This window comes from Mirounga leonina, unplaced genomic scaffold (assembly GCF_011800145.1).
Source record: "Mirounga leonina isolate KUSES-001 unplaced genomic scaffold, KU_Mleo_1.0 Mir_94, whole genome shotgun sequence".
Lineage (NCBI taxonomy): Eukaryota > Metazoa > Chordata > Mammalia > Carnivora > Phocidae > Mirounga > Mirounga leonina.
In genome coordinates, this window is record NW_023270855.1 from 8,666,673 (window position 1) to 8,691,209 (window position 24,537).

At 40.6% G+C, this 24,537-nt stretch overlaps 1 protein-coding gene and 1 long non-coding RNA gene across 3 annotated transcripts in view; one reads left to right on the top strand and one right to left on the bottom strand.

The window, feature by feature from the left end:
* The window catches only part of SETD5 (SET domain containing 5), an 83,505-nt gene extending 70,051 nt beyond the window's left edge, over window positions 1-13,454 (bottom strand). For both annotated transcript variants that reach the window (XM_034997740.1, XM_034997737.1), the window contains exon 1: window positions 13,152-13,454. The gene's annotated coding sequence lies outside the window, so the exon portion shown is untranslated. The remainder of the gene's footprint in view (window positions 1-13,151) is intronic.
* Window positions 13,455-13,635: 181 nt separating this feature from the next.
* LOC118005133 lies at window positions 13,636-18,187 on the top strand. Its single transcript, XR_004677772.1, has 2 exons — window positions 13,636-13,691; window positions 15,322-18,187. It is a non-coding gene; the product is annotated as an uncharacterized LOC118005133 (long non-coding RNA).
* The last annotated feature ends 6,350 nt before the right edge of the window (window positions 18,188-24,537 follow it).

A 24,537-nucleotide genomic window follows, 5' to 3' on the forward strand; every position in this document is an offset into this window, starting at 1 on the left:
TGTACACTTCACTTAGTAATGCTATTTTACGTAATAATAAAACAAAAGTAATCCCTGAAAAATCTGAGATTTAGTTGAAACAAACTAACCACACTGTGTATCAAGTTGGTGGCATAGCCACCTAGAAAAAAATTATTCCAAGTGACTTTAAAACATTTGATGGTATATCCTTAGAGGGATATATCCTTAAAAAAAAAAAAAACGGTATATATAAACAAACTCACTTTCTAGTGATCATATTGTTTGAGTGTTCTAAAACTGTTTTGTGTGCAATGTGGGACAAAGCAAAGAGTAATGGCACTGGTGTTAGTGGAAACTGGGATTTGGGGAATGGGGAAAAGAAGTTAGACTTATATAAAAAATTATGTAGTATTGAATTCCAAATAAAAGTTACCAAATACCAACAACTGGTCCTGTTCATTGAAAAGATCTAGAAACAAGGACCAACCCAAGAGCAATGAACACTCCTAGCACCCACACTGTGGTCTCTAGGTACCATTCCCCCCAAAAGAAACCAGTGTGTTGCAGAAATGAGTAATTCCAGGTTTGGGCAGGAAATGTACAAAATGATCCTGGAACATCCTGTCATACTAGAAGGGAACCAATCACAAAAATAAGCCAGGAAACAATTGAGAATGAGTAAAAAGGGCTTAAAAGACAACAGCCAAATGTGGGACAATTTGAATGTCAAAAATAATAACTGCAAACAAAACAAAACAGTATCTACTAATACTGTTTAGTATTAGTTTGATACTGACACATATCAAACATATTTCAGACCATAAGTACACAATAATAACACTTCACTGATCACCTATGGAGGCTGCTAGGTTACCAACCCATTATTTTGAAAACTGTTAAGGGGGAAAAAACAAACACTGATCTTGCCTTTTGCATTCAAAATGTACCACAGGATAACCAAATATACAAGAGGGAGTACTAGAGAAAATAAATGAGGTAGTGATAAAATATCAGCACTTTGCAACCATAAAGGAAATAATGGATCTAGGCCCATTGTTCTCAATGTGTGGTTTGAGAACTGCTGAAGTTCCTAAGATTCTTTCAGGGGTATGTGCAGTCTTTGTCTTTTCAATTACTTATCAATGTGAGGCCAGCTTTTCTTCAGTCTTCAACCAAAACAACTTATCACAACAAATTAAATGCAGAAGCAGCTGTGAGAAAGCAGCTGTCTTCTATTAAGTCAGAAACTGAAGAGATTTGCAAAGATGTAAAACAATGCCACTTTTAAAAAATTTTGGAAATATATTCTTTTTTTGTTTTTTTCATAAAAGTAATGTCATTTATTTTAGCGGGATTTGTTACCATTATTTTAAAATTAGTTGATAATTAAAAATTTTTCTGTTTCAATTTCTAATCTGGTAAATCTCGATATAATCCTTGAATCTCTTTGGGGCTTTCAGTATTTAGGAGCATAAAGTTTAAGAATGGCTGAACCACGTGATGAATACCAACAGTAGCTTAACATCACATAGGTAGATATTATGTAACTTTTTAAAAAAAAGATTTATTTGAGAGAGAAAGAGCAAAGAGACTGCCAGAGGGAGAATTTGAGAGCGAGCGCACTTGAGCAGGAAGAGAGAAGAGAGAATCCTCGAGCTGACTCCCTGCTGAGCTCAGAGCCCCATGCACCCGGCTCAATCCCAGGACACTGAGAGATCATGACCTGAGCCCAAATCAAGAGCTGACACTTAATTGAGCCACCCAGGTGTACCTATGTTATGTAACTCCTAATGGAAGTACACAGTACTATTATAAAGTATACTTGCAATCCATCTAATAACTAATTTACATGAAATATGGACGGGGTGGTCATCTAATAGAACATGTTAAATGACACCATGGAGATGCAACCTCCAACATCCAAAGAGTAGGAACTCTTTACACAATGGTAAATTTAACAAATATATTACATATAAAAAAGAAAGAGAATCTATGAACTAGAAAGACAAATTTATCAAACCAATGCAATGTACAGACCTTATCCCTATCAAATGGAATGATTTATTTTTTTAAAAGATTTATTTATTCATTTGAGGGGCACCTGGGTGGCTCAGTCATTAAGCATCTGCCTTTGGCTCAGATCATGATCCCAGGGTCCTGGGATCGAGCCCCGCATCGGGATCCCTGCTCCGCAGGAAGCCTGCTTCTCCCTCTCCCCCTGCTTGTGTTCCCTCTCTTGCTGTTTCTCTGTCAAATAAATAAAAATTTAAAAATCTTTAAAAAAAAAGATTTATTTATTCATTTGAGAGGGGGGAGCCTACACGCTGGGGGGGGGGGGCAGAGGGAGAGCAGACTCCCCACCAAGCAGGGAGCCCAATGTGGGGCTTGATCCCAGGACCGTGAGATCACGACCTGAGCCGAAGGCAGATGCTTAACCGATTGAGCCACCCAGACACCCCCAAATGGAATGGTTTAAATAAAAGCCAAAGGAATCCATTTTTCTTTTCCCTCTATTTTATTGTATTTGTAATTATCAAATCTGTATATATCCCCTCTCTCACCAACAACTAAAAGGAAAAGAAAGGTGTTCCAAGAACTGCTCAGGTGGAAACAGGGGTTCAGACAGGCCAACAGATAAATGCTAGCAGAGAGGAGAATCAAAGAGCTATATAAAAGAAAATTGGGTTGGGCGCCTGGGTGGCTCAGTTGGTTAAGCGACTGCCTTCGGCTCAGGTCATGATCCTGGAGTCCCGGGATGGAGTCCCGCATCGGGCTCCCTGCTCAGCAGGGAGTCTGCTTCTCCCTCTGACCCTTCTCCCTCTCATGCTCTCTGTCTCTCATTCTCTCTCGCAAATAAATAAAAATCTTAAAAAAAAAATTAAAAAAAAAAAAAGAAAAAAGAAAATTCGGTTGCTATGTAGTCAAGAAAAGTTCCACAATCCTCTATAATTAGGGCAAGCATATAATTTATGGTCCAAACTAGGACATTTTTGAGAGTGAAAGGGGGGCTATTACTAATTATGTGGTAGGCGTAAACCAGGACTGTGAAGGGAAATCGAGACATACACTCTATCTATAAAAGTTTAAATTTATTTTTTTACTGTTTTCAAAAAAGATATTCAACTCAGTCCTCTGAGTAATGATTTTCCAAAGAAACACATTCCTAATATTATAAAGTTCAGAAAAACTAAAGTAGTCTATAAAATTTTTTTCCCTCTTTCTTACCTGGCACATAGTTAATTCATAAAGTGGGATGTCTGTGTCTCTTCTTGTTGCTCAGTTTATTCTACAAGCTTCAAGCCATTCCTTTTCATATCAACTATCCATGACAAACTATGGAGGGAAAAGTTACACTTACTCAAGAGCTTTGCTTCTCTTAAAATACAGGTCTTCCCATGGGCCTCCACATGGCCGGCTAAGACTTCTACTCAGTTGATGAACAGATACCTTATTCCCAGTAACACTTCAAATCTTAGTGACCTAGGAGTTAAGTTAGGAAGAGGTAAAAACATCTGGGTCAGGTCAACCAGCCGAGGCTCCAAAGTAAGAGCCTTGGGGTTGGCATTATTACCTACTTGTTTTGTTCTAAGTAGTTTGGCTACGGTAAATTCAAAGCTCCATAAGTGATGCTAGCCTAATTTTGTTTTGGGGATTTTTAGTAAATATCTGGTTTTACTATTGCTTATATAATGAGCCACCAATAATATGACTACCCATTTAACCTGTATTTTATGCCATTCATAGGTTTTCAAATATTGGGTAAACTTTTTCAATAAAAATAGCCTAAATATGAAAATATGTAACAATATGAAACAATTTTAGTCTCATTCTAAAACATGCACTGACACCGTGTCAACCTACCCTTATTTTGTTCTATTACTAGGCTATGACATTAAAGTTCTAATTGCCATAAATAAAACTAAGTATGTCCGGCGAGAACAAAAATAATTAAAAAGAGACTTCAAAAATTTGGACTTGCTTCTACATTTTCCTCAGACCTTCCTGTTATTTATTTGTCATTTCACTTAATAGTTTTCAGGCTGTGGGCATAAAGACATTTAATTTGTATGGCCACAGTAATTTGCACCACAGAAACTGAGAAAATAAAAATGTATGCATTCATACAACAATCTAATGCTACATTCGGCATGCAATCAATCATACTGCCCTGAAAGCCCTTTTTTCTTTGTTCTATTTTAGGAAATTAAACTCTTTTGTCTTTAGAACTAAAATAAAGTTTTAAAAAGTGCCCTTTAGATTCTAACCCAAACTTTATCATAATAAACATTTATTTTTTAAGTAACCTCTTCCTTTCTGTCTGGTTTCTCATACAAAACAAGTCAACTCTCAACAGCCTAAGGAAAATGTAACATAAATGCAGAGGCAGTCTAATTGCCAACAGGTCCTTCCATTTAAAACCTTCCTTGGATACTGGGAATGCCCTAACAGTTGCTTATTAACTAGAAATCATCCTCCTTCACAAAGATGTGAGAGTACAAATTGTATGTGTTGTGGCATGCACTGAGGTTGGCAGAAAGAAATAGAATTTTCCAACATAGGCCAAAGATTGTAAGAGGGCAGGAATAAAAAACCATGGAGACCAGAGGGGGGGAGGGGGAACACGACCACAACAACCTCCTACAAAATGACAAACAATGGGTGCAAATATCAAACAATGAGATCCATATGGACATATGTTAAAATTAACATGTTAACATTACAAAATATGCTAACATGATACGAGAACATCCTAACCAGATCATAATTTCTAAGAGTTATGAAATAATCCCTTACTATACTCAGCAGTACACACAACTTATTAGATTACTGGGTTTTATTTGACTCTTCATATTTCAGGAGTGGGGAGAAGAAAACAGCATCAGAAGACAATATAAATGATAAAAATAAAATTTCTTGTTTGGGGTGGTGATATGGGAAAGAGAAGACTTGAAGAAAATAAATTATGCAGCTTGAAGAAAGAACCTGAAGGATGAAAAATTTGTATGCAAACAATTAATTTCACCTTCACTAAGGTAAAGAGACAAACATATATAAAGGTTTAACTTTTTAACCTTATTTTAGTCATAGGTCTATGTTAACACAAATAAGTAATTCCCAATAAAACTGCAAACATTATCCACAGAAGAGATTTCTCCCTTTCTTCAAGTTAATACTTGAGGTGGCATCTGGTGGTAATAATGATTGTGTGAACAGCCAATGAAAATTAAGTATGCTTAAAAACATTTTTTTTTCCCCTGTAAGGCTAAGAATCTGAAATGGTTTATTAAGTGGAAGATACCGAAGTTATAAAATCTCTTTCACTACTGACTTAAAGACAAATTAACTTTGTATTTAAATACATATAAACAAAGCCACAACCTAACCATAATAAAAAATCCTATGAGCCCATACAATTTTCCCTCTTTGTCCTAGTTTCTTTTTTGCTGGGGAGAGCCGTTGTGGGATAATAATAGCAGGAAATAAGGTGGAGCAGCTGCACAGGCAAGATGAGGTACAGTGCTGTGTTTCACCTCCATTCCCGTCTACTGCTGGTGAGGTCTCACTGGAACTCAAATTAGCTGTTTCGGGAACCAAAGCAGTTATCAAAACCTCTGGGATCAAAATTTGCCCCTCCCCCCATCCCAAACCTTTTAGGGCCTCTGGCAAGATTCAGGTAATAGTAGCAGAAGAACCCAAGATGAAGAGATTTCTAGTTATTTGGGAAGAGGAGTGTGTGTGTACATGCACATGTGTGTGAAAGGATGTTTACTCTAATGCTAGCAATGTTGTGCATGTAGAGAAAACGATGTGGAATGGAGGCCAGGTTTTGAACTAGATGGCTTCTATTTTAGTGCCACAAATCTATGGAAATAATCCACGTGAGCGAATTATAAAGAGAAGAAATGAGTACCCTAAATTTTTATGGTAATATAAAATATAGCTCACTGAACTTCATGTTGTTGCTATTTCACTAATAAAAAAACCTTCTAACTAATGGCAATAATAATTAGTCTCTCAAATTTCCCTTTTCAGGTCAAAACATTATATCATTACTGCAAAAACCATTACACATAACAATATAATGATAAGTGGGTAATACATGTATCTTTCTTTTACAGAGGGAAATGACACAAAACGATCAGGTTTGCTTAATATTAGAATGTGCATTAAAGACCATTTTTTCTAGTTATTCTATTAAGTTAAAACATCTCTTCTTTGCTAAGAGTCACAAGGTCCAAAACCATGAGCAAAAGTTAGCATTCCAGTTCCCTTTACCATCTCCTGCACAGTTTGGATAGAAGGCAAAGCTTTAACATTGTAATACAGGTGGTACCTCAATGCAAGTTAACAGATATACTCTTGGAAAACTGAGTTCAAACCAATTATCTCCAAAAATCAAATTCTCTTAAAGTATATTAAGCATTTAAAAGAACCTTAGCATATACTTCTTTATAAAAGAATCTTTTTAAATCCAAATAACTGCTATTTAATTTGTAATGTGAATGCACTTCTTTTATACATATTTTTTTAAAGGAACTGGCATACATGTACTTTTTGACATTTTATTTTAAAGATTTTATTTATTTATTTGACAGAGAGAAAGAGAAAGAGATAGAGAGAGAGGGAACACAAGGAGGGGGAGTGGGAGAGGGAACAGCAGACTTCCCGCTGAGCAGAGAGCCTGATGGCGATGCGGGGCTCGATCCCAGGACCCTGGGATCATGACCTGAGCCAAAGGCAGATGCCTAACGACTGAGCCACCCAGGCGCCCCTTGACTTTTATTTTAAAGGTAACTAAAAATAGGGGCGCCTGGGTGGCTCAGTCAGTGGAGCATGCACTCTTGATCTCAGGGTTGTGGGTTCCAGCCCCACCATGGGTGCAGATTACTTAAAAATAAAATCTTAAAAAAATAAATAAATAAAACTAACTAAAAATACTATTTAGGACACTGACTGGTTTAACATTTTAACGAAAACTTCAAAAAGGGGCCAAACTTTGAAATATTTCATTGTGATTTTGCTTAAAGGGCCAGGTAACTGACAAATCTCTTCCAACTCCATGATTCATATTATTCTAATAAGCTAGATGCAACCACCCCACTTTCTGCTGGGAGCTGAGTACAAATGTATCAAACTAGGTTGTGCCTAACCTAAAAAGGGGGGAGGGCACCTTGGGAGTAATTTCCAGGGAATATCAAGTTCTCCAGAAAGTAGGGATGAGACAAGTAGCCTTTTTTCAGTTAGCATTTTATATGATGGCAATCCAACACACATATCCTGCAGGGTGTTCTCCATATTACTGGTCTAAAACTGGAGCTAACAGGGGCACCTGGCTGGCTTGTAGGTAGAGCATGTGACTCTTGATCTTGGGGTTGTGAGTTCAAGACCCACGCTGGGTGTAGAGATTAAACAAAATCTTAAAAAATAAAACAAAATAAAATTGGAGCTAACAGTACGCAACTCTTTCACAAAGCTAAACAAATTATTCTACCTATTCTGGCCTAATCCCAATCTAAATAATATATATATTGAAACATAAAAGTTTTATGCAGATAAAATATTCTTTTCCATTTCTTAATGAGAATTCAGCTGTCAGATGCTCTAGAACTGGTTTCCTCAGGAGGTGACTTGTATTTAGGAGGGTGGAGGGCATAGGATTTGTTTTCTTTTAACCTATACAAAGCTTTAGTTTTTTATTTTTCTTTGGAGGAGGCAATGGGTCCCTACCCTATTATATTCAGGGATATACTAAATTTGGGGTTAAGAGTATATAGTTGGCACAAATTCAATGCTCGAGTGGGAACTATAAATGATTTCTTTAATTGTATGCCAAACTGAATAATCTCCCAGGGAAAAGAACCTCCTCCTCCTGCCTTTCCTACCTCTTGCCCCTCCCCCAGCAACACTGCCTCCCCGCTGTGTAAAGAGCCCTTTGTCCTGCCCCGCACTTATCTAGCTGTTTGGCCATATTGACAGGCCAACTAAAAGCATAATAAGGGAGTCAGTCTGACATAAGCAGCTGGCAATTTGAAACAAAAATCTTCCTTTTCTACTCAGACCAAATCCTGCTGCAGAAGTCTCAGGCTCCTCCCATGCTTCCATCTATTTTTCAAATAGAGCAGCAAGGAATTCGTCATTCTCCCTTGATTAGGTAGCACATCAAAAACTTGAATCCCCAGACAGAAACAAATTCTTACAAATTCCTATATCCACTGCTTATTTTATGATTCATAACATAGGCCAAAGAGTATCCCCAGGTCTGGGTGTATAAACATAACCAACATAGCTAAGGAAATGATTCTTACTACTTCAATTTGCCATCTAAACTCCGAAAATTCTCAGACTACAAGGAAGACAGAAAAGCACAGAAGAGAAAGAGGTTAGACCAAACCAACACTCATATACATAAAGCAAAACTCGCTAATAGTCTTAGTGTTTTAACAATACAAAGATCCTATTCCAATAAGCAAAAAATTCTTTTTCCTTGTGTTTATATCAAAGATACTTAATGTGACCCTTACATCTCTCCCTGAGGTATTCAGTAAACAAAATCAATTATGATGGAAAAACTGAGTGAGACAGGATGGGATTACATATTCCTTGTTCAGTGAAGGTTACTATAAAGTAGGCTGAGATTTAGCGTCATTGTTTATCATCTCTCATGGTTTCCTTCATAAAGTGTTAAGAGCTTTTTCTAAAGTGATGCTTTCTAACAGCAACCCCCCCCCCATTACTGGATATCAATTTAGAACTGAATATACAATAGGACACTTTTCATAAGATTCTAAATGATTTAATAAAATGTATATTGATAAATGAAAGAAATGGTATTCTATCTTTCATGAATTTCTCTGAATCTTTACCACAAGAGAGATTAATTGCTACAGCAAGTGAAAGGTTCAAAGTGCCATTTCATCACATATTTTGGAATTTTGGGCAGTAAGGAATGGTACCAATTCTTGTCTATCACAGATGCGTTACACAAAATAAGTGTGCGTCTGAAAGGGTTTTTTCCCAAGTAGATTCCACAGCCAGCATGGAGCCCAATGTGAACGCGGGGCTTGAACTCACGACCCTGAGATCCAGACCTGAGCTGGTATCAATCAAATAGGAAGCTTAAGCGACTGAGCCACCCAAGCACTCCTGAGAGAATGTTTTTAATCAAATTATAAATAACTAACCAGTTGTATTACTAAATATACATTATCTTACACATTTTACAGAGTTCAGAGTAAGTTTTGTCTTAAAGAAAATATCCTTATCAGTAAGTTTTAGTTTTCAATACCTGGAAGTTTTTTGATAAGTAAAATTCACTGCTAAGCCTTTTAGTTTCAGACTGAGCTGACAAATCACCACAGCTGAACCAGAAATTAGAAGAAAATTTTATTCTAGATCATAATCCAATTTTCAATAATAAGATGTATCCAATGATTGTTGTTAACTATGGCCTCATGTTTCATTAAGTTATTTCAACACGAAGAGGATAAGGCAAAAGCGGTTGTCTGCACATCTCCATTTTGCACTATATTATTTTCCTGTCCAAAAGCAAAAAATGAGACGTCAACCCTCCACTAGAAAGGCCAGAATAAGTTCAGAAAGAATTTAAGTTCCTAGACACAAAACAGGATCAGAAGATACAAAAATTTTCAAGCATACTGGTTAAATAAATCCTATGAAAAGGGCCTCTATGATCTTTCAGAAAATGATTACATCAAGATCAAAGGGTTCCAAACAATAGAAAATACAAGTGAAAAAGCAATTATTTTATCAGGTAACTTTCATATTATGTAATAACTTAAAAAGACATTTATATTTATATCTAAGCTATGTTAAACAGCGAGTACGAGTGAAACCATCTTTATTTGATATGGCACCTTTTATATGTAATACTAATAAGAATAGAACCACCTAAAATATTATTCATTAAAGGTTCTATTTCATTAGTCTATTTGTATCACTGAGAAACAATGCAAGCCACATTTGTGAATGACAAAACTCATTTCCATTCTTTTTGGTTCCCTGCCACAAATGTCAGAGTCAGATTACACATTATAGATGATTGTGGGATTTAAGTACATTTACATGAAACTGAAAATATCAAAATTCTGGGGGAAAAAAATAGGATGCAAAAGTCTTGGGAGGGGTAGGGGGAAGAAAACACATTGACATCTGTTAGATACTATGTAAGTGGTGGTATATTTGGGTGGTGGTTTTCCTTCAAGTACTTCCATATTCAACAAACTGTTCTGCCTAATCAAAGATCTGCCTAATGTGCAAGAGCTGTGGGGGAAGGGTAGACCACATAAGGGGCTCAGAGGCTATCTTTTCAAGTATCCTGTACTCTAGACTTATTTGATTTCTGAATATTCCTTCTGGCCCATCCTTTATTTCAAATGGATCATGGCCAAACATACATCCTTGTGATCTTACAAGACTACATCCAACACATATATAATGAATCAATTTTATAGGTCAAACGCCAAAGAAATAATATAATCGAGAAAAGTCTATAGTAATACAGAAATAAAAAAAATACTTTGGAGATTTATATTTAGAAATCATTCCAAAAAGAGTTCTTTTTAGAGTTTACAATTCCAAATGTAGTAATATGTTTAGTAAAACATCTATTCAATAAGGTAAATGTGGCCTAAAAACTGGAGAGAAGGAAGGAGGCACACAAACAACAAAATATCAAAATTAATTCAATAATTAAAGGGATGGAGGAAACCTGTCAGTTGCAGAAAAAAGAACTGATTTTTTCCATTCTGGTTCTCTGGAAGATCCTTAAATTCTTATTACTTTGGTTTTAAATGGATTGAAAAATTAAGACTCTAACAGAACTTTCAGACCTATCCAAGCACAAATCCTCAGATAAAAACTGAAAATCTGCCCCCAAAAACAAAAACCAAACAAGTCTTTAACTGTGATCTATTTTCCAGATGCTGATATCCTTAAATGGGTAGAAGGTTATGAATTGCTAACTCTCATCTCCCCACCAATAAAATGCAAACCAGCTCAGCAGTCAAAATTCCCAGGAAAGCAAGGTTTCTTCTTAGTCCTGAAGCAGCCATCGCCTAAGTGCAGCTCCCTGCAGCCAACAGCATTAATGGACGCTGCACTGCTGTCCTTCCCTGGAGACAGCAGCCAGCACTACTCAAGCTTCTCACGTAGCAACCAGAGCTCCAAAGCCAGCAGCTGCTGCTGCCTTGTATACTCACCCCTGTGATCCAACCCAAAGGAACAACCTTCTCCTTACCCCACCCCCACTCCTTACACACTCTTTTTTCTTTTTTTTGGACCAGTGCTCCATGCCAGAAGGGCCGGAATTATGCTTTTAGAAACAAACAATCCTAAGGTCACCCTTTTAGTTTTAAACTAAGACCTTTTACTAAAAAAATCAAATTCACCAAATAAATTCCAAATATCCATTTTTAAATTAAGCCAGCAATTTAGGAGTGAAGATTAAGTTTTCATCTTTAAAAGGCTGATTTTCAAAACACTCTTTATAGTCAAATTTAAATTTGCAGCTACAGACAGAGCCTTGTGTCTTGTCTTATCAAAGGACATAATTCATTTTTCTATACATAATGACAGTGTGAGTAACCCTTGAAGACTCTAATCCCATAACGGGCCAGAATTTGGGGCTATAGAAGAAAACTAATGACCCTCCTGAGAAAACTGGAAGAAATCCAATAAAAAAAAATCTCCTGTGTCCTCCAAGAGGCCCAGAAACCTCTGATTAAGTGAATATTCTTGCTTTACTCCTAGCTCACATCCACATTCCACACACCTAAAATTACCATTTACAACTTTTCTCTTAGAATGACCTAAAAACATTAACGACATAAAATTAACCATCAAGAAATTTTCCCAAATAAGATACACAAACATTCTCCTGAAAATCTCTAAACACTCAACTCAGCTGGATCCTCCCCAATCAAAAGTATAGCTATGTAACATCTGCCCAACAACAACAAAAAATGTAAATATGACCTTGATCACAAATATGTCATTTAAAAGCAACTTGTTTAGTCAAGTTATAAAGGAAATTAGCAGAGAACCTGGGGACTCTTTCAGTACTATGACCACGGAGAAAACTGGAGAAATGAACTAAAGTACAGACAAAGCCCAATGGAACCCTGAGCTCTGGGTAAGAAATGAGTTACTGGTGAACACATTGCACAAGTAACATGAGAAAGCAGAAAATGCAGGTCATCCACGCACCCCTGACCCAGACCAGCAGAGCTGGCTGCAGCATCAGTATCCAAGGGAAAGACCAGTTATTCCTACGAAGTGAGACCAGCAAAGGCGCTCTATAGAATAAATTAGCATAGAAGGGGCTTTCCCAACAGTTCAACTTTCCCTCTCACGCGATTCACCTACTTATAAAACCAGGGCTTTTTCTTACCACCATTCACCTCACATCCCTGGCTTCCACGCAGAGGGAAAGGGAATTCATAAAGGGTAAATTTTTCTGCTTTTAAAGACGTTCTCAAATGATCGCTCTCCACGCCCAAGGCAGGAAAAACGACACAATCTGGCTCAACTCCAAGCTCGAACCCTACAAATTCAATGAGGCTATCTCAGATACTGGGGCATACGCCACTGAGAGCCCAAGAATGTGAAGTGGGGGTGGCGAAGGTAACGTCTTTAGTGTGGGAAAAGCAGCAATCATCTGAGATGGGGACCCAAGAACGAGACTGAAGGCGTCCAGGAACATTATGGGGGGGGATCGAGGCCCCCCCCCGCCAGAGATCAGAGTTGTCACAAGGCCGCGCGAAAGGGGGTGGGGGTGGGGGTTAGGGGAGAAGGAAAAAAAGTATGCCTGTGCATTTTTACAGGAGGGCAGGGAAAGGCCTATCCTCAAGTAAAAGGTAAACGTGGAGTAGGCAGTTCCCAGGAAAAGGGGCGAAGAGGCGTGGGGGAGGGGAAGCGTCCTGACCCAGGAAAGGCATGAAAAGGGTAGTGGGGTCGACTAGATTACGAAGGGGGCCTCTCTCCCTGGGAAAGAGGGGTGCAGTGGTGTGTGGGGGGCAGCGAGGGGGATGAGAAGGGACAGCATCCTCCTGTGAAAAGCCTGGGGAGGGCCAGGCCCACGTCCCGAGAGCGAGCGCGGGGAGACGGAGGAGGTGACCCTTCCCCAGGGCCCGGTCGTGAGGATAGGTCTCTCTTTTCTGTCGGACCCTTACCTTGTCCCAGGCGCTGCCGGGCCTGGGCCCGGGCTGCGGCGCACAGCACTCCCGGGAGGCAGCAGGACTCGAGTTAGGCCCAACGCGGCGCCACGGCGTTTCCTGGCCGGGAATGGCCCGTGCCCGTGAAGTGGGGGTGGGGGGCAGAAAGGCGGAGCGAGCCAAAGGCGGGGAGGGGGAAGGGCCAGGGAAGGAGGGGGGGCTGGCACTACAGTGTTGGCGGACTGGCGGGACTGGGGCTGCGTGAGTCTCTCAGCGCAGGCGGGCGGCGGCCGCCCCTCCCCCGGCGGCGGCGGCGGCGGCGGCGGCGGCAGCTCACTCAGCCCGCTGCCCGAGCGGAAACGCCACTGACCGCACGGGGATTCCCAGCGCCGGCGCCAGGGGCACCCGGGACACGCCCCCTCCCGCCGCGCCATTGGCTTCTCCGCCCACCTCCCCGCACCCATTGGCCAGTTCGCCGCCAATCAGCGGAAGCCGCCGGGGCCGCCTAGAGAAGAGGCTGTGCTCTAGGGCTCCTGCTCCTCAGAGAGCCTCGGCTAGGTAGGGGAGCGGGACTCTGGTGGGAGGGGGGGGGGCCCGGTGGACTGAGGGGAGATGGGTGGCTGAAACGGTCTGGCTGATAGATGGGGGTCGCCTTCCCCCGCGGGAAGTCGGGAGTATAACGTTTGTTTAAGATGGAAGGGAAAGAGGTGGTCAGAGGCAGTCAAGAGTGTGGCCCGCCCTGCGGCAACCGGAGGGGGAGGGAGAAGAGCGGAAAAGGCTCGAATCCGGACGGAGCCATTACTCCTGCAGAGGGAGGAGCGCTGCCGGCTCACCTCTTGTCACTGATTGGCCGCTTCTCCTCCCGCCGTGTGTGAAAACACAAATGGCGTGTTTTGGTTGGAGTAAAGCGCCTGTCAGTTACAGCCTCGGGAGTGCGCAGCCGCCTGGGGACTCTCGCATTGCTCCCTGGGTGGGATGGGTAGGTAGATGGGGTGGGGAGAGAGCTGGAGGAGTGGGCGCGGTCGACCTCCCGCGGGGGGTGGAGGGTCAGTGAAAGTGCCTCCCGAACGGGCGTCCTGCCACCCGCCCCTTCCTTGGAGGGAGTCGGTTTACCCGCCGCCTGCTCGGCTTCGGCATCTGATTGGTTGCTGAAGCCCGGGGACCGGCCCCATGCCATTGGCTCGGGTCCCAAATGAGCGAAACCACTGAGCGGGTCAGCGGGGGTGGCGGGGAGGCGGTCGTTGGTACGGTCCTTCCCGAGGCCCAGCGCCGCAGTGTCTGGCCCCGCGCCCCTGCGCAACGTGGCAGGAAGCGCGCGCTGGAGGCGGAGGCAGGCTGCTGGGCCGAGGCTTCTGGGTGGCGGCGACCGCGGCTCCGCCCCGGGCGTCCGCCGCCTGAAGGACGAGACAAGCCGGATCTGCTCTCGGACTCGCGGGGGTGGGGGAAAGAGCGGGGGTCGGTCTTGCTGGTTTGTGGGAGGGAGGTGCATGTTCTCCAAAAATCGGCGCGAGCTGCAATCCTAAGGGATCTGCAGTGGAGGAGGCGGAGAGAAGGCCGCACCCTTCTCGGTAGGGGGAGGGGAGTGCCGCAGTACCTTTATGGGAGTTCTCTTCTGCCTCCTGTTTCCTAAGGACCGCCCTGGGCCTAGAAGAATCCCTCCCTCCCCCGCGATCTCGTCATCGCCTCCATGTCGAGTCGCTCCTTCTCGATTGTGGGCGGGACTCTCTTGCCCAGGCTTAACCTGGTGTCTGGGCGTTGTCCTGCAGGGAATTGAGCAGGTGTTAAGATTTCTCTCTTCCCACAGACTTGAGTTTGTGTCACAAAGTAATTATAATAGGGGTGGAGGAGGGAAATGGGAGTCCAAGCATTCACCTCGGGCTGATTTTAAGCAGCAAGACTTCGTGTTATTACTAAAGATCCTTTTTGTAGTAATTTTCCTGTAGATAAAGGGGAAATTAAAGGCATGGTCATCTGAGTTTTTTACTCACCCCATTTGAGAACCTTGCTGGCACCACCAAAGTATAGCATTTCAAATTAATCTCAAAATTTTAGGCCCTTTCCTTGCATCCCTAGGGTTAGGGATCTTAGCAACTCGCACTCCTACTTTGAGCCCATTTTGCATTTGTTGTACTTGCTCTTTCAATCCCCAGACATAGCAGTGGCTTTCTCCTCTCCTGTTTTTTTGCAGCCCGGTGAGTCATGAAACCAGACTGATCGGTTCTACTGCCAATTAAGGCTACCCAGTTTGAGGTGAGGCCTCACTCTTACCCAGTAATGCATTTATTCCTCCTTGAATGTTTACCTTGTTTTACACTTTTTTTCCTCAGCTAGGATTCTACCTCTTGATCATCTTCACAGTCCAGGTGACTTTGATTACTGCCTTACTGAAAATTGGATATGAGGTTCAGTAACATCTGTGTTTTACCTCCTTTGAATACCTCTCAATCCATCTTTTTATTTCTGTTCTCATCAGTTAGTAACTGGGCTCGATTGCCATAATGCTGATAGCCTCCAAACTGGTGTCTTTGCCTCTGGTATCATCTTCTGATCCATCTAACATGTTGCTGAGACAATTGTCCCAGCATACACATAGAGCTGAAAATGACTGATGCAACTCCTTTACTAGCTCCTTACCTATTTACAGGATGAATTCCATCAACGTGAAGGCGATATACAAGGCCCCTCAATGGGCTAACCTCTTTTCTTAACATTTTTTTTTTTTTTAAAGATTTTATTTACTTGACAGAGAGACAGTGAGAGAGGGAACACAAGCAGGAGAAGCAGGAGAGGGAGAAGGCGGCTTCCCGCGGAGCAGGGAGCCCGATGTGGGGCTTGATCCCAGAACCCTGGGATCATGACCTGAGCCAAAGGCAGTTGCTTAACAACTGAGCCACCCAGTTACCCCTTAACAGCTTTTTCATTTGCTACAGTTTTTTACGGATACTTTAAACATTAGCTTTCCAGTCATGCTGAATTGATTGTTTACCCAAATCATAGTGTCATTGTCCTCTTTGTAGGCTGGTTCCTTCTGGAGTGGCACCCTTACTCTGGTGCTCCTTACTCTTCAAGACGGTTAAGACTCAAATACCATCTCCTCTATGATCTTGCCTTCTGTGATCTAATCTTCCTATAAGCCAGACACCCCTAAAGAAAGGTTACCAGTGCTTTCTCCTGATCTGATAGCAGGTTGAATCCGCATTTCTCAGGTTATTGTCATTGCTTGTTTAAATTCTCTTAACTATTCTGAGCTTCTTGAGGTCACAGGTTCTTGTTAAGTCTCGGATCACTAAGCTCCTAGTGTATTCCCTGATAGCCAATCCTAAGTAAAATGGAATGAGCAACATGTGGATGTCTTTATAAAGTTTGATAGGTTATTGGTCTCTGAGAGTTTTGTATGCTTCCTAGTGCTTTAGGTTAGCACTGTCCAATAGGACGTTTGGCAGTGATGGAAATGTTCTGCATTTTTGCCAACCAGTATGGTAGCCACTAACCATATATTACTGTTGAGCACTGGAAATGTGTCTACTGTGACTGAATTTTCAACTTGATGTAATTTAAATTGCCACTGTGGACATTGTAGCTGTAGCCACAAACTTGTGTTGTGGGTTGCTGAATACTTAATATGCATTGATAATTTTCTCTTCATAGTGAGCAGTAAGGAAACAAAACTTGGCCCATTTAGTTTAATTTTTCCCCTGCTTGTTTAACCTATTACCTATACTACAGCTGTACCTAGCTGAAAGCTAAACTGAACAAGGCATTACTAAAGCTAACCTTGACTTGGACAACTGTGTGTTTAAAAAAGCAAGTGTTGACTAGTTGGGGTTTCAAAAAAGAATGTATAATGAATTTTAGGAAAGTGGGATTTCATTAAACCATAATGGTGACAGAGGTTTAGTTAGGAATAGGACTGTATCTGATATTGATGAAACCAGCCCTAAATTTCATTTCTACAGTTTTCATTTTTGGAGAAACTTGATCAGAGGAGCCAGGCCTTAGTATCATATCTTGTTAGGAAACCATCACAAAGTAAGTTGCATCCTGATAAAGTATAAATTAACAGATATATCCTAACACCAAAATATTTTGATTTGTTAATACAGCATGTTGTAAATTTCAGTTATATTTTTTAAAGACAATTTTTTTTTTTTACTTAGGATTTCTCAGAATATGAGACTCTTAGGATAGGAATCTTAAAACTGTCAGTGCACACAGATAGTTGGCTTGCTAATTAATGCAGATTTCCAGTTCCACAGCCAGAGATTCTGAATCCACTTAAGACAGAGGGGTGGGAGGCACTGGAATTCTGTATCATGTTCCTTATTTGCTTCTGATGTTTGGGGGCCCAGGAACCACACTGCAAATACAGCCTCTGCGCTATAGTACACCTATTTATCTGACAAAAAATGACTAAAACTTCAGAGAAACCTCTCTAATACTCTGTGTACTCTCTACTTTGTAATTTTTCCTTTCAAAAAACTGAATGGAAAAACAAGTTGAAAGGTGAAGAGTGGTAATAGTAATAGTTTTGGAAACTTGCAGGTTAGATTGTTTTTCTTATAAAAGGAATGTTAAAATACTCCAAATACATTTTTTGAACAACAGTATTGCCTTTTTTGTCTTCCCACTTAAATGCATTCATCAGGGACTTATTTTTGATTCCCCAGTGCCTGTACAAAGAGCTGGATACTCAACAAATGTTGGTTTTATTAATTTATACATGAAATTGGTTTTGAAATAGCGAAGTCAAAAAAAAAAAAGACACAGGCTCCTTTTATGGAGAAATTTTAGGGTCATACTTAACCCAAGTCTCCTCATTCTATTTATAAAAGGAGACTGATGCATTGTGGTCTCTAAATGCATCTGTCTACTGTTGACCTCTTCCTTGGGTTTCCTGTATGAACCATTCCTCTTCCTGTGCTTCACTTCCTTGGGCTTTATTTTTATTTATTTTTTTCATAAACCAACTACTTATCTCTTTTTGAAGTAGAGCCATATTGTTTCTTATACTTCTAGGATAAAAGTTGAAGGTTTTGTAAAGGCTTTTAAATTTTTTTAGATTTGCAAAATTTGGAACACATAATGTTTGCCATATATACATAAGATATATACATATATATATTTTAAGATTTATTTTTTAGAGCGTGCGCACTGGAGGAGTGAGGGCCAAAAGGGAGAGGGGGAAAGAGGGAATCTCGAGGAGACTCCCTGCTAAGTGCAGAGCCTGACATGGGGCTTGATCTCACGACCCTGAGATTATGACCTGAGCTGAAACCAAAAGTTGGGCGTTCAACAGACTAAGCCACCCAGGCATCCCTCTGCCATTTATTTTTTATGCAAAGAGGAGGTTTGGTATATTAGGCTTTGCAACTGTTAGTCCAGAATATGATAGGGGTCAGCATCACAACAGTAAGACTACTTTGACTATTTTAGGCCAATCTTAAATTCTAGAGCACTTTGTTAGGTCATATGTCTAGGAATCTAGTAACTTGGAAGGTTGAGAATTTTTGATTTTCTGTTTATCTAGTAGCATACTACTTTATAATGGAGAACTTACTTCTCCAGAAGACTTTTTTTTCCTTATTCATGACTCCCCATTCTTGATGGAGTGGCTAAGAAACTGATTAGAGAACTGTTAGTAGCATGGAATTAAACATTTATTTTATCCAAGTCAGGGTTGAACCTGATGGATTACTCCTGGTATCATGGTATATACCTTTATGGTGATAAGAGACTATTTCTGGGGTGCCTGGGTGGCTCAGTCGTTAAGTGTCTGCCTTCAGCTCAGGTCATGATCCCAGGATCCTGGGATCGAGCCCTGAGTCGAGCTTCCTGCTCTGCAGGAAGCCTGCTTCTCCCTCTCCCACTGCCCCCCCGCCCCCCGCTTGTGTTCCCTCTCTTGCTCTCTGTCAAATAAATAAATAAAATCTTAAAAAAAAAAATTATTTCTGCCTCTCTGATTGTATCTCAGAGTCATGGTCACATTCAATAATCCTGTTTTCCAGCTTTATGCCTAGAGTTCATAGTCATCAGAATTTGAGACCCTTAGGATAGGAATCTTAAAACTGTCAGTGCACACAGATAGTAAAAGATAGTTAATTTTTACCAGTTTGTCCTGGTATTTAGTCACCCTGTTTTTTAGGTTTAGAGTTTTGTTTTTGTTCTTTAGCATGTTTAAGATTGGATCTTCCTGCTGAGAGCAGTGACACATTTTCAGATCACATTTATACACCTGGCTATTTTACCAACTAAGCAGCCCCACTAGTGTATGAATTCTGATCAACTCATTCGACAGTCTTCACAACCTTTCCTCTTTTTACCGATCTTTGGTTAAAAATCTCTTCCCAAACTTTTATAATAAATAATGACAACATAAATCTATTGTGTACTATAGGCAAAGGCTAATGGAAACAGTTGGGTTAGAAGAAATGAACTAATAATAATCATTGAGTGCCAATTGTGTATGCTATAGTGTGCCGAACTCATTGCCAATGTATTTAGTGTGGTCCTAATACATAAAACCCCATCTTTCAGAATAGGAACCTAAAAAAGTTGAACAACTTTTCTGTAGACACACCAACAAATTAAGGACCAGGGATTTAAACTCAGGTCAGACTTGCTTATTAGTCAGTATTCCTTACCAGCATATGGTACTGCCTTTCTCTAATGGAAACTTTTTTTTTTAAATGGAAATGGTCTTTCAGGAAATTAATCTAACTGCAGGATACCAGATGGGTTGCAGGGATGGAGAAATTTGAAGGTTCTTTTACAGTAGTCCAGACATGAGGTAATGTAGTTTGTTATAGAGTGATGGCACTCATAATGGAAAGGAAGTTAAAGGACTCAATAACTGACTGAATGTCATTCACTGAGAACTGTCTCAGCACAAACTTCTCAAGGAAACCTTTCTTGATGCCCTTAGCTCCACTACATTGGATCCCTCGCTTGAATGTTGTTCTAGTACTTCTGACAATCATAATTAAATTAGTAATTGTGTAATTGGAGATTTTCCCTACTTTTTCAGGTTGCTTCTTGAGGGCATGTAGTACTTCAGCTACATGTTTAAAGTACAGTGGTGGTTATGGCTGTGTCTCTGTTGCCTAAGCATAGGGAGGTCTTCAGGGATAAAACTTAGTAATACTAGGATGATGTTATTTACGTTATTTACCCTTTCATCTTATTCTCATAAGTGTGCAGGGGCTACATGATGTGTGATGACATCACTGATATTAATCAAATGGTGCAGTATATTGAATTATCTAGAATTTCCTTAAGTGGTACATTTAGGATATGAATATTTATGTTTTTAGAAATTAACTTAGTGTTTAGGTTATATCTCTATAAACCTAGCAACCCCCAATATTGTGCAATTGTTACTTTGAAATCCTGTAGCTCTCTTTATGCTTAAAACATAAATATAAGTATATTCTGTTGTCTTGTTGCAGTGTTTTAAATATTTCCTTAAAATATGAAAAAAAATTCTTAAATATAAGTACTTTTTTTTTTTAGAATTTAATAACTTTATCCTAAAATAAACCAATTTATATTTTCCTAAAGAATGGATCATTGGTGGGGCACCTGGCTGGCTCAGTCCGTAGAACATGCGACTCTTGATGTCAGGGTTGTAAGTTTGAGCCCCATGGTGGATGTAGATATAACTTCAAAATGAAAGAGATTTAGGGCGCCTGGGTGGCTCAGATGGTTAAGCGTCTGCCTTCGGCTCAGGTCATGATCCTAGGGTCCTGGGATCGAGTCCCGCATCGGGCTCCCTGCTCCTTGGGAGCCTGTTTCTCCCTCTGCTTCTCTCTCTCTCTCTGTCTCTCATGAATAAATAAATAAAATCTTTAAAAAAAAAAAAAAAAGATTTAAAAATAAAAGAATGGATCATTGGCTTTAAAAAAATTATGACTACTTGTTCAACCTACAGCCACCATCTATGTCTAAAAATGCTAAAAATAAAATAAATAAATAAAAATGCTAAAAAGGTTAAACCAATGTACAGCAGACTTCTCTCACAGGAAGAATCAACTTCGAAGAAACTATAAGAAAGAGCTACTGTAGTATCTTGAAGGGTAAGTTACTGTATGACATTGCTGGAGAAACAATACACAGTTGGGGCGTCTGGGGTGGCTCAGTCGGTTCAGCATCTGACTCTTGATTTTGGCTCTTGTCATGATCTCAGGGTCCTGAGATCGAGCCCTGCGTCAGCTCCCTGCTCAATGGGGAGTCTGCTTGAGATTCTCTCTCCTTGTCCCTCTACCTCTGCCCCTCCCCACTCATGCTCACTCTCTCAAATAAACGTCTTTAAAAAAATTACATGGTAACTGAGAAATTTTACAAAAAGCTGTATTACACAGTGGACATTGCTGATTGTCTGCCGGATGAAAAGTAAAAATCACGGCAGTGTCATTTAACAATATATTGTCGTATTAAACATTTATGTACAGACATAAAGTCTGCATTAGTATCTAGTCTGTAGAAGTATATTTAAACCTTAGAAGTGGATGAACCTACAAAAATGGCTGGGCTTATTTTCCATGTACTTGTCCTGCATCAGCTAGTCAAAGAGACTTCTGTCAAAGCTTGGCAAACACATGCCCTGAAACAGTTAAAAATGTTGAGTAGCTTTTTACTATTTTTTTTAAATTCATTTTTAAAAAGTAATCTCTACACCCACTGTGGGGCTCAAACTCACAAACCTGAGATCAAGAGTCACATGCTCTACCAACTGAGCCAGCCAGGCACCCTTTGAGTAACTTTTTAAAATCCCCTGTTTTAGGGCACCTGGGTGGCTCAGTTGGTTAAGTGACTGCCTTCGGCTCAGGTCATGATCCTGGAGTCCTGGGATCGAGTCCCGCATCGGGCTCCCTGCTCGGCAGGGAGTCTGCTTCTCCCTCTGACCCTCCTCCGTCTCATGCTCTCTGTCTCTCATTCTCTGTCTCAAATAAATAAATAAAATCTTTAAAATCCCCCGTTTTATACTTATGTTTTCACTAATGGTGAGAAAGCAAAAGTTGGCAAAAGTGCTAGCACCTTGGCATTAATCAAGGCAGTGGTACCGAAGTGTAGTCATTGTTTACGGCCATGCATTTGCAGGGTAAGGGGAGGGGTAGTAGCAGTTCCACTTAAGAATGTCCTTGTGAGGGACACATGGGTAGCTCAGTTGGTTAAGCATCCGACTCTTGGTTTCGGCTTACGGTTGTGGGTTTGAGCCCTGCGTCGGCTCCATGCTCAGCACTGTCTGCTAGAGATTCTCTCCCTTGTAAAAACATTAAAATCATTTTATGAAATCCGGACCTTTAGTATGTAACTTTAGTATGAGTAATGAAATAGAAAGTTTGCATGTAGTACTTCAGCTACATGTTTAAAGTACAGTGGTTGTTTCAAGAAAAAACACTCAGGCAACTGAGCTGCAGGCTGAATTAGCTATTTTCTTTTCACAGCATTTTCACCTAAATGACTGTCAAAGTTGGCTATCTGGCAGACATTTTTGCAAATATAAAGAAAGTGTACCTTTCAAGGAAAACAGCTGATAGCAGTTAATGACAAAATCTCAAGTAAAAATTAGAATTTTGGGAGAAGTTGTATCCAGTCTCAGGAGCTTCACATCTTCCTAATACTTAAAAGGACTTTTTTTAAAGATTCTGTTTACTTTTGCAAGAGAGCACACGTGCACACAAGCAGGGGTGGGAGGAATGGGCAGAGGGAGAAGCAGACTCCCCACTGAGCAGGGAGCCCATGCGGGACTCGATCCCAGCACCCTGGGATCATAACCTGAGCTGAAGACAGACACTTAGCTGACTGAGCCACCCGTTCCCCCCCGACCACCTTTTTTAATGAGCTAGGTGGTGATATTAAGCTAATTTGCACATATTATATAATGAACGGGGCCAACATTTCGGAGATTTATATAACTTGGTGAACCAGTATTTTCCAAATGACCAAATACATGAAATGCAAAAATTGCAAATAAGTAATATCTCAACCAATATAGAAGAGAAACAAAAATCCAGCTGCCTTCTCTTGAGGCAGACATTTAAGAGAAATGAATTGCAAAAAAGAAAAGAGTATTACTCTGTTAAAGTTACCTCCATGAAAATGTTAACATGAAGCATTTATTACTATTTTACATTTTTTCTCAGTTTTAATTTCTAATGTGGAAATTAAGAATTTGGGCTTGGGAAAAACTAACATAACCATTCTCTTTTCTAGTGAAAATGCTTTTATCAAAGAAAGTATCACTGAATAGCTACTAGCTTCACAACTGATTAGCATACTTGTTAGCCTTGAGACAAAAGTATAAGGGTGACAGTGGTAGGCCTCTTATAAACGATGATAAAGTACCAAGGTACAATTTGATTTTTCTCATAGAATTTTCAAACCTTCACCGTATCCCCCTGAGATTCCCACATAACCTCTCACCTAAACTTCTTAGGAAAAGCTAGGCAGAGAATAAGGGTGTCTTTCTTTTTCTATGGCTAGCTCACTAACATTTAATTTCCAACTGCCCAATAGTTACCCTTGTATGTCTCACCTCAAACATGAACATATATTGACCCATATGGTGGGTCAAGTACAAATTTGGTATACTTAAAAACTAAGCCAACACGCAAAAATACTATTTGTTTAGCAAATATTAAATGCCCACTTTGGCAAGTACTCTGCCAGGCACTTGGTAAACAGTGGTGAAAACAGACATGGTCCTTTTACTTTCCACTTCTGCCGATTACGGGCCCAGTAGTTAAAGGTTTAAATGGTTTATTAAGGGGTGAAAGGGGTGCCTGGGTGGCTCAGTCAGTTAAGCATCTATCTGCCTTCGGCTCAGGCCATGATCCCAGGGTCTTGGGATTGAGCCCCATGTCATGCTCCCTGCTTTGCCTCTTCTTTTGCCATGCTCTCTCTCTCAAAAATCTTAAAAAAAAAAAAAAAAAAAAAAAAGGTGAAAGATGGTTTTATGGTGAACCCAAAATAGTTCTTTTGGGTGTGTTTCCTGATGTTAAAAACTCCAGTCTAGGATATGAAACCCTTATAAGGGGCGCCTGGGTGGCTCAGTCGTCAAGCGTCTGCCTTTGGCTCAGGTCAAGATCCCAGGGTCTTGGGATGGAGCCCCACATCAGGCTCCCTGCTCAGCGGGAAGCCTGCTTCTCCCTCTCCCACTCCCCCCGCTTGTGTTCCCTCTCTAGCTGTGTCTCTGTCAAATAAATAAATAAAATCTTTAAAATAAAAAAAATAAAACCCTTCTAAGTATCTTGCTTTTAATTCATGCTGAAGTGTGGGGTAGTAGTAGATCAGAAACCAGACTAGGGGGCGCCTGGGTGGCTCAGTTGGTTAAGTGACTGCCTTCAGCTCAGGTCATGATCCTGGAGTCCAGGGATTGAGTCCCACATTGGGCTCCCTGCTCGGC